General features: G+C 43.1%; 1 protein-coding gene across 12 annotated transcripts in view; it reads left to right on the forward strand.

Annotated features, from left to right (window-relative positions):
* Positions 1–655: 655 nt before the first annotated feature.
* ptprsa (protein tyrosine phosphatase receptor type Sa) overlaps positions 656–12,100 on the forward strand; it is a 242,648-nt gene continuing 231,203 nt past the window's right edge. For 5 of the 12 annotated variants that reach the window (XM_022192822.2, XM_022192824.2, XM_022192826.2 and 2 more), the window contains exon 1: positions 656–983. The gene's annotated coding sequence lies outside the window, so the exon portion shown is untranslated. The remainder of the gene's footprint in view (positions 984–12,100) is intronic. The other 7 variants (XM_022192828.2, XM_022192829.2, XM_051947665.1 and 4 more) reach the window with 3 other exon arrangements.

Below are 12,100 nucleotides of genomic sequence, written 5' to 3' on the forward strand. Positions count from 1 at the left end.
TCTTTAAGATGAGCTGACTGCACCGGGGAGGGGGAGGCTGCATCCACACAGTACGCTGTGCGCATTGGTCCATTTCATGCTACCTTACCTTCTCTCTTATCCCGGGTAAAAGCAGGCTGGCGATGTGACTGGACGATACCTTCAGCGAGGCGGGGGAAAACAGCGTGACTTCATCATGTCAAGAGGAGCACTGCAAAAAAATACCATCCAAAACAAGTTGGATTCCAGCCGAAAACCACATTCAAACAAAGGTAAATGTCTCCACTGCTCCAGAAAGAAACATGAGGTTCTTGTGACAATGCATCTTGTTTTAATATTTAAATCATAGAAACAGTCAATAAGATTCTACTGAGTTGCACTAAAATCTCCCCAAATCAATTCAGTGCCACTAAATCAACAAATATATCATTTGTGGGATCTTTTTAGTGCTTTTTTTTTTTTATCCAAGTCCCACTTTTGTGCATGCGTAAATTCCATTGTCCAAACAACAATTATTTTTATTATTATTATTATAAAAATGTTAAAGCAGCTTTTCACAAAGAAGGGTGGACGATGCCTGGAGTGAGGAGAGAAGACGGGAAGATGGAGAGAGCCGTGAGTTGAGGGGTGACTGGAGAGGGAGGGCCGGACGCATGACATCATTCCCTCAGCTTCTCCGCACGGACAGAGCTCTGGTTTCTCCAAGTGCGCACGGCGGCTGCTGCTGAGGGAGCGACTCCTCCTGCCGTACCCAACCAGCGCGTCCTGAGCAACCTGCGCTCTTGGGGTGGATTTTTTTTAAAAAAAACCAAACATTATTGAACCCGGCAAAAAAAGAAAAAGAAAAAAGAAAAGGAACACGCGTACCGCTCCTCACTGGACCTGCCGCAGGGAACGCACACATTTAACACAAACCCGGGGATTATTGCTTGTTTTAAACATGAAGATGTGAGGGGTTCATAAGCTGAGAGGAAAGAAGCTGGAACTCAGACGCTGACAAGAAGGTAAGGCAGACTTCTCTGGCTCCCTTTTCCCCTACTTTTCCCCCCTTCCAACAAGAGCCGGGGATGCCAATCACGGTTTTTGTCTTTGTGGTAAAAGCTTAGAGAAAAATTCGGAATGTGGGCATTTGGTTTCGGAGCGCAAGAGCTGTGCGCTATTCGGACAGAGAAACGGAGGCAAGTGCCAGAACAGGAGCATCATTTCAGAATGCTGCAAAGAAGCCTCCTTTAAATCTGCCACAAATGGAGCGAGAAGCTCGGCAGTCCCGGACTCAGCGGGAGATCCGACTGTGCCACCGCAAAGCTGCTGTTGGTGCTGCTTGCTGGTGGCGGAGCGGATCTGCTGCTGGAATACGAAAAGAGATCCATCATTCTGAACGACGGTCTTCCGTTTTCAATTCGCCCACTGAGAGTTAATTACAAATTTGAATCTCCCGTATTGAAGAAACATGGGTGGTTCTGTAGCACAGAGGATTCTTTTCTTTTTTTCACTCCTTGCATACGATAAATAGCTTTGGAACATAAATGCATATTTCTGAATCATCTTTTTTTCGGGGCGTGTGTGTGTGCGTGCGTGCGTGCGTGTGTGTGTGTGGGTGTGTGTGCGGAGGGGAGGGGGGTTGTTCTCCATCCAGCAAGTGCATCTCCACAGGGGGGTGTTTCATTGACCAAGTCAATCGTGAGATGCTTTGCATTACTGACAGGAGCGTGTCCGCAGACTGTGGCACATCCAGCTTCTCTGGCAGGCTAAGGCATCGATCGTAAATGCCATTTTCGATATTTCTGCTCCCTCTCTCTTATTCTCACCCCTTTCTATCTCTCTGTCTCCCTCTTCCTCTCTGTTGAATGTGATGTTCAAGCCCAACGTATACGTGTTGGACTTTTGGAGAGTAGTGGTGTTGGTCTACACCCCTGGATTGGGTTTGCATTTGCGCATCACGTTGTCGATGGCGTGTTGGAGAGGAGTTGGCTTATTTCGAGGTGCGCCACTCGAGCTTTTCCACAGCCCCACCGAGGTGGAGTCAGTATAGCAATGACACCGACTTTTTTGTGCCAAGTGCCAGTCATGCCCTTGTTGAATGCTGGAAACTCCGATATGGATGAAATTCGCTCCCGTGTAGATGCTGACACTGTTGTCCCCGTGGAAATGCCTGGTGCAGGGCTATTTAATGTGGCTTTAAACCCAATGAGAAGCGAAGAAAACTAACTTAAGAACATCTCAGCTTCAAGCTCTTAACATTTTTAAATATTCTCAGATTAATAATTCCATTTAGAGCTTTTTTTGGGATGTTTTCCCAAAATTACGCGCACCTGCTTCCAAATTAAATCACCTCCATGGAATATATGAGTGGAATAACATGATGATAAAGTTTTATTTCTCATCATTTCAAGAAAACCAATGCAAACACTTCTCTCTCTCTTTTTTTTTTACATTCCACATTATTATGCAGCATTATCTCGGAGGATTGCAGAACACTTCTGACATGTCATGAGGATGTAACTGGTTTGAGATGCGCGATGATATATTTGCCGCAAAACAGCCCGGTCCATTATTCTCACGAACTTGTGCTTTTTCCATCTTGCTCCGTCTCCCGTTTCGATCGCAATGAGCGCATCGCGGGTCTGCAAAAGCTCATAAAAGCCAGAGGAGAGAACAATATCTCGCCCGCGCCCGGGTTGTTAAAAGAAAATGGCTTTATTCATTTTTCTCTGTACCCGTGGTAACTTAGTTATAGCTTTTTTATGGTGCCTGGAAATGGCTTACGGGCTTGCAGTGCTATGTAATGTAATCAAATTTATGATGTTGCTGTGTATTACAATTCCCTGTTATGCTCTGTCACATGAGAAATTTGGAGTGACTCCCTCTGCTCTTTCCTCCTCCTCCTCCTCTTCCTCCTCACATGCACAGCCCAGGAGCATCAGTCAGGCAGGTACCATCCACCAGTGGATTGTATGAGAGGGAGCACACACCCTTTGCCTGCACCAAACCTCTGTGGAGCTACCCCACAATCTGCTCTAAATTATATCCGGACTTGTGCCACCACAGATTTATTCTGGCAACCAATCACATGCTTCTTGAATTTTGCCTTTTCCATATTTCATGCACATTTTTTTCCCTTCTCAATAGCAGTAGAAAGTTTGGCCTCCTGCAAGGAAGACATTAAATTTTCTGGAGCTGAAGCCCAGTGATGAAACAAATGATGTAATGCGTGAGTTGGTGTATGCAGCCTGAGAGACGCACACACATAGAGATTTGCATTCACCCCTGACTTCCCTTTGTGATGTTCCATCTTTTTTATGCACGACAGCACCCATGGGACTTTAGCCTACGATTTGTAAGACGTTAATATTTCAGCTTTAATTATAATTCTGATCCCCACTCCAGCGTAGATGTATCTGTATGTTTCAGTTCCTCCTCTTGTTATTAAGATGTGGTCATACCCAATGATCACTGTGACAGGAGATAGTCATTCAATGTCTGCTGTCTCTGCCCGTGGAAGGCCAGCCATTACTGGAGTCCCCTCCTTCTTACTTAATGATCTGGAGACATTTTATGAAGCGTCTCCGCAAGCCAGCGTTTGTTCACGGAGCAATCAAATACCCACGTCGGACATGTATAGAGACCACACACTAGTGGTGCACCGTCACGCTCTTTTGAGATTCAGTGAAGACTTTATTCTTCACGAGATAAAATAAAGGATTTCGTGAGGAACAACCATGGGATTCATCAAAAAGGTAACTTGAGTCTGAACTACTGTCGGACTCAAGCTGCCTTTTTGATGAAAAGGTTCTTCAAAGAGGTCTTGATCCTTTAAGTTAAGGATCTTGCTAGCTCAGGTAGCTGAGGTGCAGAGGTGCAAGGTGAAAATCCTTTTTTTTTTTTCACACCGTGCTCTCAAAGAAACGTCAAAAGGCTGACATCACAAAACACTCATTATGAGTTTAGAGTGGCATAGGTCACATTTTAGTGATGTTGGTCTTGGTGGTGGAGATGTGCAGGGTTTTGTTTTTTTTTCTGTTTGCACTTTTTATCTCAACACTAAACAACTAGCCTCTTTCTATGTATGAGACGGGAGATTTGATGGCATGTTCAACCCTCTCTTGTTTGTTCCTGCAGAAATATACTTTAATCATGCCTTACCTGTCACCAGCTCGGTCGTCAAGACAGTTTCAGGCACGTAGAAGAGACCACGGCTGTTAAAGTGGTCACCACACGTATGCAGACAGTGACAGATGTGCACCTGCTTCCACCCACCCACACACACACACACACACACACACACACACACACACACACACACACACACACACACACACACACACACACACACACAAACGAACATATACGTTTATTCCATTTACAAGATGAACCATAAGTCACATTCTGCAGTCTCATTACAGGCCTCCAAGCTTAAGTGTTTGGCCATGTCATTAATGCAGTCAAAATGGAAATGGATGCGGATGGCTGGCGGAGCTGTTTAAGGGAACACAAACAGAGCAAAGCAAGAGGAGGTGGAAAAGAGAGAGAGAGAGCAGAAAATATTTAATCATAAGCGCACTTTATGGAGAGTTTCGCTCATGTGCAGTGTGGCAGTCTAATTACCAGGAGAGCGCTTGTTAGTTGTCACCTCCAGATAAACAGTGGGTTGTGTTTTTTTTTCTCCTCATTTTTCCCTCCTGCCTGTGGCCGAATTTGAAATTCTAAGTAGCAAAATGTCAATTCCAGAGTATCCCCCTCTCATACCACTCTCACCTCCACCCCTTGAGCCACATGCAAATACAGCAGAGTAATTTGTTTTCAATACATGTAAATGGTCAGGGTAAATTAAAAAAAACAGAGGAAGATTGACATCTATAACCAAAACACCAGTAGCTGGCAGTCCAGAGGTAATTTAAACCGAGTTAGTAATAAAAGAAAAGCAAAGAAGGGATAGAGTAATGTGACAGCGCATTTTTTTTCGTCTTCAGCCTTATGTCCAATTGCACCATATTGTACAGTAAATCTTGTCAGGAAGCATATGGTCCTCAAATCCATATGCAAATTAGTTGTGGAATATCCTAACAGCAAAGAAAGAAATTGTCCTTGCCATTTTTGAATACTGGTTTGTCATTTTAAATGGCTCAGATATAAGCTCTTTAGAGAATGTCTTGACTGTCAGAATGGGGGCAAAATGCACTATTCACAAGCCCTCCATGTACATTCTGACCTGGTTTGAGCCCACCAAGCTTGACACTTTAATGGCTTTGATATGTACACATTTTCCTGGTGTGTGCCAACATGTCAGGAAGGAGGAAGATGGGTGATCCTGGAATTACGCAACATTTCTCCTCCATTTCCAGGAAGAGAAGGAAGTGCTTTTGAAGAAGAAGAATGGTAAAAGCCTCTGGGCCCTCCCCTGACTGTCTAATAAAGCAATGCTGTCTGCCAGTCATAATCCCAGTCGAAAACAATGTGCAAGGGTTTCAGTGGCAGCAGGAAGTATGTTGCACCCCTTTATTTTATGCTTGGAAGGTTTGATTATGTTGTTTTCACAGCAATCACAAAAGCGCGTATCGTGGAGGGAAAAATGTAACCTTGTCATGGTTCAGTTTCACTTGTGAGAAGAAGACATCATAATCACTGGGAGTCCTAGTTCAGGTGAAAGCAGCATGTTTAGTGTTCAAAGGCTCTTTACTCAAGGATAATTGCAGTGGTAATGTGAGTGCTTAAAGCACCTGAGAATGTGCCAACAAAGGATGTGATCAGGTGTATTGTAAAGTACACAGTCAGAGAGGACATATTGGTTGAAGGGAATTTGGGGCCAGCTAGAATCTGTGCAATACTTGCTTTCTTTTAAACTTTATTTTTAGATGAAGCATTTTCTAGGTGAAAACCAAAATACAAATGCAATTCTCAACTGAGAACATAATTCCGCTTGATAGCAATACTATTTGGTTAACTGAAAGGCATTTCTTGAAATATGAATTGGTTGTGTTTGTTGAGCATAATTTTAAGTTATTTCAACCCAGTATATCAGAGCCAGCTGTTGATCCCGAATGGCCATTTGTGGATTCGACACAGTTGCTCAAAAAAAACTATTTGAAATGACTCAGGTTGAAGAATATCTCTTTGAAAAACTGTAGGAGGCTCATTCTACTTGCCCCAATATACGTGTTTTTGAGTCCTAGTTTCCAAGGGAAGTGGTGAGTCCAAAACTGGTACAACCCATAGAGTCAGAGTAACTACAGCTTTTCAATCAGGTAATATTAGCGCTTAAATTCACTTTGATTCAAGGGTTTATTGCAGTCTAGCTTCTGAAGCAACATTTACTGTCACATTTTGGAGGATATAACTTATTATTCTAACCTGTTTTTGTTTACATTTTGGCAACTATAGACCATTAAATATCTGTATTTAGCCATTAGTAGCTCAGTTGTCTGCAGTGTACTCTTGCATAAAAAAGGCTGGTAACTCTCAGGCAAGTTCTGTAGTTTTAAAGAGCATCTTGCAATTGATGCCAGAGAATCCTTAGAAAGTGTAGGTCTGACTGTCATGTCTCTGTGTTCAAATTTGACCAAGTTCCGACTGACTGCATTTTGAAGCAAACTGCAGCAACTGGGTGCAAGAGGTTTTTAAAGTGGATACTCTTCGCTGCATGCAGTATTCGTTTACCACAGACAGTTTAACAGACTTACAAACACATGTTTGATATGTATCAGACTCATAAAAACACCAGGAGAACAGATTAGTTATTTTTTGCCAAAGCTATATGGTTCAAAATAACCAGACTTGAATGGTTAAGTGACTGAGCATTTTTTCTGCTTGTACATGAGTTGTTTTTTTATCCAAGGATTAAAGGAAACCAAGGATGCCACTGAACGGCTTGAAAAAGAAAAGAAAATGGGTTGGTGACACTGTTGCTGTATTCTACAACATGCTTGTTTGTATCTGAATATAGCCCAAAGCTTTTCGTCGGATAGTGCAAAATATGTAGACTTTGGATCAATGATGAGGTTGTAGATAAAGCATGAAGAAGATTTTCCAGGATAGAAAAGCAACGTACACCACTGTTAAAGTACAAAGGGACACATGCCATACTGTTCTCTCTATTTTCCATTATAACCCGAGAGGTCTAAACAGCCAGCAAGCTGTCGATGGTAACCAGCATGGCGGGATGCTTTCCGGAAAGCAGACAATTAGGAAGGCTCTCACTGGATGAGACAGATGTAAATCCCCTTAGGGAGACAATTTTGCAGAGGGTTATTCGCCATTACAGCCACCATTCGCTCCCAGGGGTCGTAACTCTTGAAGGTCACAGTAGCATTTCACCTCCCCCACTTTTCTTGCCCATGACAACTCCAGTGGGTATTGCCGGATGTTTCCCGCCAAGCTGGTGAGTTGAGTGGAGGCTGGTGATGGTTGGGGTCAGTGAGGCTGATGCATTGTGACAACAGCAGGAATAACAAAACACTGTCTCGCCTGCTTACTACCAGCCTGCATCATAGTCAAAGGGATCTTAAAGAATGAATGATTCATATACTGCCTTAGTCATTTATGTTTGATTCAGAACAGTAGTGCAAGGCGCCATGCACGATTTTCTCGAGGGGTGGTGGGGTCCTCACCCAGCGTGGGTGGATGGCTGAAGGTAACAGTGAGAAGAAGACGAAGAAGGAGACAGAGAGAATGTCACACAACAGCGAGACGGAATTAAGACAGAGAGAGAAGAGTATTGGCGGTGGCCTTGTACATTTCATCTGCAGGCCCTAATAAAACCCTCACAGGCCGGCATTGATCTCTCCCAGAATAATCCATTTAGACTGAGCGTGCCTGGCCATGTGGGGCCTCTTCAATTATTTATGGGAGAATGCTGTGCAAGCTTCCGTTGGGATGCAACAATGTGCCCTGGGAAACCTGTGAACTGCAGATTGCAGGAGAGCAGGGGAGACACCACATTTGGGAAAGAAGAAATGGCAGATGGAAGGAGAGGACTGGTTGGAGAGAGAGATATGAGAGAAGGAGAGGTATGGAAAGGAAAAGACTGAGAGCAGGCGAAAGGGATGCGGAAGTAAGAAGGGGATGCCAGAAATAAAAGGAGAGAAGCACTGAGAGTGTGTGGAGGAGAGGAGAAAGAGTGGCAGGATGAATAAAAGAAAGGAGATGAACGGTTACGGACAGGTGCAAGAGATGATAGAGGAAGAAGGAAGTTGAATGTAAAGGTAAATGAATGGCGGGAACAAGGTGAAAGACAAGAAGGAAGTGAAAGAAGTACCGTATTTTCACGACTATAAGGCGCACATAAAAGTCTTAGATTTTCTTCAAATTGTGCGGCGCGCCCTATGGTGCAGTGCGTCCTGTGTGTGTTGTTGTTGTAAGGCGGACGTAGACCAGGTGGTTTTTTCCACGCATCACCATCGCTGTTGATCTGTGACTCTATGCGTGCCCATCTCACAGCCGATGTGAAAAAACAAGTGAAGCAAATGAACTCTGAGCTTGCTGTCATTCCGGGAGGCCTGACAAAGGAACTCCAACTGCTGGACATCGGTGTGAACCGGCCGTTCAAAGTAAGGCTGCGAGCGGCGTGGGAGCGATGGATGACCGATGGAGACCACAGTTTCACTAAGAGTGGAAGGCAGCGCCGGGCGAGTTACGCCACAATTTGCCAATGGATTGTAGATGCTTGGGCTAACGTGTCTGCTGGCACTGTTGTTCGAGCTTTCGCAAAAGCCGGCATCATTTCCGAGGCGCCGCACGGCACGGAAAGTGACTCTGACAGTGAAGAAAGTGAGCCTGGCATGTTTGATGGAGGTTTAGCGCAGCTGTTCAATTCAGAAACAGAGGATGAGGACTTCCATGGGTTTGATTGATGACGATTACCGGTAAAAAAAAAATGTGACTACCAAACTCAGTTTTGCTCCCGCTCTATTTTTAAATACGCACACTTGTGTGCTTGTTTAATCCGTGTGTTTTACCATGCCCGCGACTATTGATTAAAAAAATGTTAGTACTTTGTAATCAATACTTAAATAAAGCACAACCAAACTCAGTTTTGCTCTCGCTCTATTTTTAAATACGCACACTTGTATGCTTGTGTGTGTGTTGTTGTAAGGCCGACGTAGTAGAGGACACCATGAGAACGTTAAAGGGGGAAGTGTGGGCGTGGATTGTATATAAAACCCTCGCCATATAATCAGGTGCGCCTTATGTGTGTGTTAAATACAGTAATGGCACACATAACTGAGACTGCGCCTTTTGGTACAGTGCGCCTTTTGGTCGTGAAAATACGGTACATTGAAGATATTGTGTAGATGAAAGTGAAGTGGGAGAAGTTAGCAGAAAAGATGGAAGGTTGGAAATAAGAGAGATGCAAGGACTTCAAGGAAAACAAGAAGGGACGGAAGAAAAATTAGGTGAGGAAGGACAGGGGATAGAGAAGAAGAGATTATCTTGATGAGGTAAGGAAGCATCAGAAGTAGAATTATAGATGAGAAGGGGAGGAAGAGTTGACTGGAAATGAGGCAGGAATAGATGGATAGGAAGAGGGTGGTGGATGGAACCTTTTTAAAGCGAGTCATGAACATCTATTGATCATGGCAGAGTTATGGTTGCCATTGTGCTAAGTGGAGACATGCCAAGACGACTGCCTTTACAGTCTATCATTATTTCTGCCGCACTCACCTTTTGTGCTGTATTCACACACAAAAAATCTACAGTAGTCTTGCAATCAGAGTCAAGTTTTGCAGGACGAAGTCAAAGAACATTTAATAGTACAAAATGTCATTTAATTATGTCCTGTTTCATGTCACAAAATACAATGCTGATTTAGACCAGATTTGATTTCATCTTATTGACAGAAGTCCTTCATAGTGTTAAGGGCTGGATCTATAATTATTCCTTACAGCGCACTGATATTGGACATGTCAAGGTACTGCACACATTCTGAACTCCTCTCTGTTCAGCTATTCCACAGTATATTCTGCAATTAGCAGCTCACACGGCTCTCCTAAATCCAGACAGATTTATCTTACCTGATTCTATTTGTGTAATTCCCAGCAACCTATTAGGCTCTCCACCCAGTGCCTGAATCCGAATCCGGATTTTTGATCCCACAGAGGACGACTAGAATTGAAATTTCAATCTGTACGGTTGAGAGATTATGTCTGGCACATCCTGAAAGGGTATATCCTTATTTCATAATGGCTCTAACCCTTATGACCTTCTTTTAAAAGCTTTTGCTGAAACAGAACAAGTTTTTCCAGTCAAGTTTCCACAAGTTTGTATGATTTTTTTTAGATCATCTATAGGTACATGTGCTTTCATATTTAATTAGTATATTTTTGCATTCAGTCATTCCCATGCAGAACCCCATCTGCATTTGTCTTTTAGTTATCTTTCTTTAATACTGCCCAGTGTATAGTAATAACCACATACTACAACAGTTGTGACAGCAAACACACAGAGTATCATTCGTCAAGTAGTAATTGGGTTAGCATCCCTGTAAGAAAAAGGAAAAAGGACTTTGTAGTGGCTATTACACAGGCTATGTCAAACAGCCTAATCAGATGGGCTAAATGGTGTAGCAGCGTAGCTATTAACTAACGATAGCATACTAGTAGATTTCTTTAATTAGTAGCATCCCATTTCCCTACTACTTGCTGTTCTCACAAGCAGCCACCAAGGATTTATTGTCTCGCCACGAACATTGATTATCGGATTCTAGTAATTGTTTTGCCTTCAGTTGATTAACAAACCAATGTTTTCTCCAGAGACTAGCTCAATAGCAGCCTTTAGCAGTAGGATTCCAGCCAAATGTGGAATGCTAATGGGGTATTTACTACAGTTGCATTGGAGAATCGTGCAATAGGGCAGAGGAAGGGTGAGAAAAAGGTTGTTCATTTTCACATTTTTATGTCAAAAGAGGAGGCCTAGTCCTACACCAGCAAGACAGGTATATTCATCAAATATGCGAGGGTGTTTAGTGATTAGTTCCATACACAAATCTTGGGGCCTGGGTGGTCCCTCAGGCTGATGCATCCAGGTGCTTTGTGTTTCGTGATTCGCGTCCAGCACGGCACAAGATGATCGATGGTAGACGTGTGGATGACGGTGCAAGCCATCGCCTGGATGACATGCCAGGAATTTCAGTAGCCTGCTTATTTCCTTCATCTTTTTCTCTCCCTTTTATTGAGAAAGCTTCCAGGGATGTGAGGAGAAAAGGAGAGCGTATCTCAGCTGTTGAGGAATAGATACATAATGAGAAAGAGGAGGAGGGGTGATGGAGAGCTTTTGGAGCAGCTTCAAGTCGTGCTCTGCAGCTCAGGGGTTTGAAGGATTTGAGGGAATAAGGGAGGGAGTGTACTTGTTTATTACACAGATTCTGTGTATCTCCTTTCAAAAGCACTGATAGAAGTCAGACCTCTACCTGACTTTTGTTGCTGTTCGCAGATATAGTGGTGGGAACCTGCCGTTCTCTACCCACTCCCACAGCTCCCCTGACTTATCCCAAGAGAAAATGTTTGGAAAAATCTGAGTATTCTCTTGAGCGGTCACACATTTACAAGGAACATTCTTATTTCTGGAAGGGTGTTAATATTTTGTAGTTGTTCAACGAGAAGGACTCTAATGGATGAGCTGATCCTCCTGCGCCATGTGGAGTCAACATTAAACTAGCTTGTCTGACCAAAAAGATAAACGTGGATCAACTTCCAGAAATTGTGTAAAGTCAAGGCAAGATCTCTACCTGGCAATGCAATCTGTTGGTTTTTAATGAAAAATGTTGCAACACATTCCCACATAGCAGCCCTTATTTAAACACATCATCAGTGTGCTGTTGACCTGTCAGTACTGTGAAATGTTGCTTTGAACCACCTGACTGTAGTATTCTCCTTCCTGGCTTCTCAGTGATTCATTTTTGGCTTTGACTGGGCATTTGAAAAAAAAACCTAACTACTTCCACAAATTCTATTATGTCCTCAATAAATTTGCTTTTCATTGCAGCCCTCTTCAATTGAAGTCTTGATCAAATCGCCTATTTTTTTTCTGTTTGTTAATATTAGAATCCAAGCTATCCCTTTGTTCTTTGTAAGTTGATTAGAAGAACATTTAATGTCTAATGTAAATAAATGGTGCACATTAGTGCATT

The sequence above is a fragment of the Acanthochromis polyacanthus genome, chromosome 4 (genome assembly GCF_021347895.1).
Source record: "Acanthochromis polyacanthus isolate Apoly-LR-REF ecotype Palm Island chromosome 4, KAUST_Apoly_ChrSc, whole genome shotgun sequence".
Lineage (NCBI taxonomy): Eukaryota > Metazoa > Chordata > Actinopteri > Pomacentridae > Acanthochromis > Acanthochromis polyacanthus.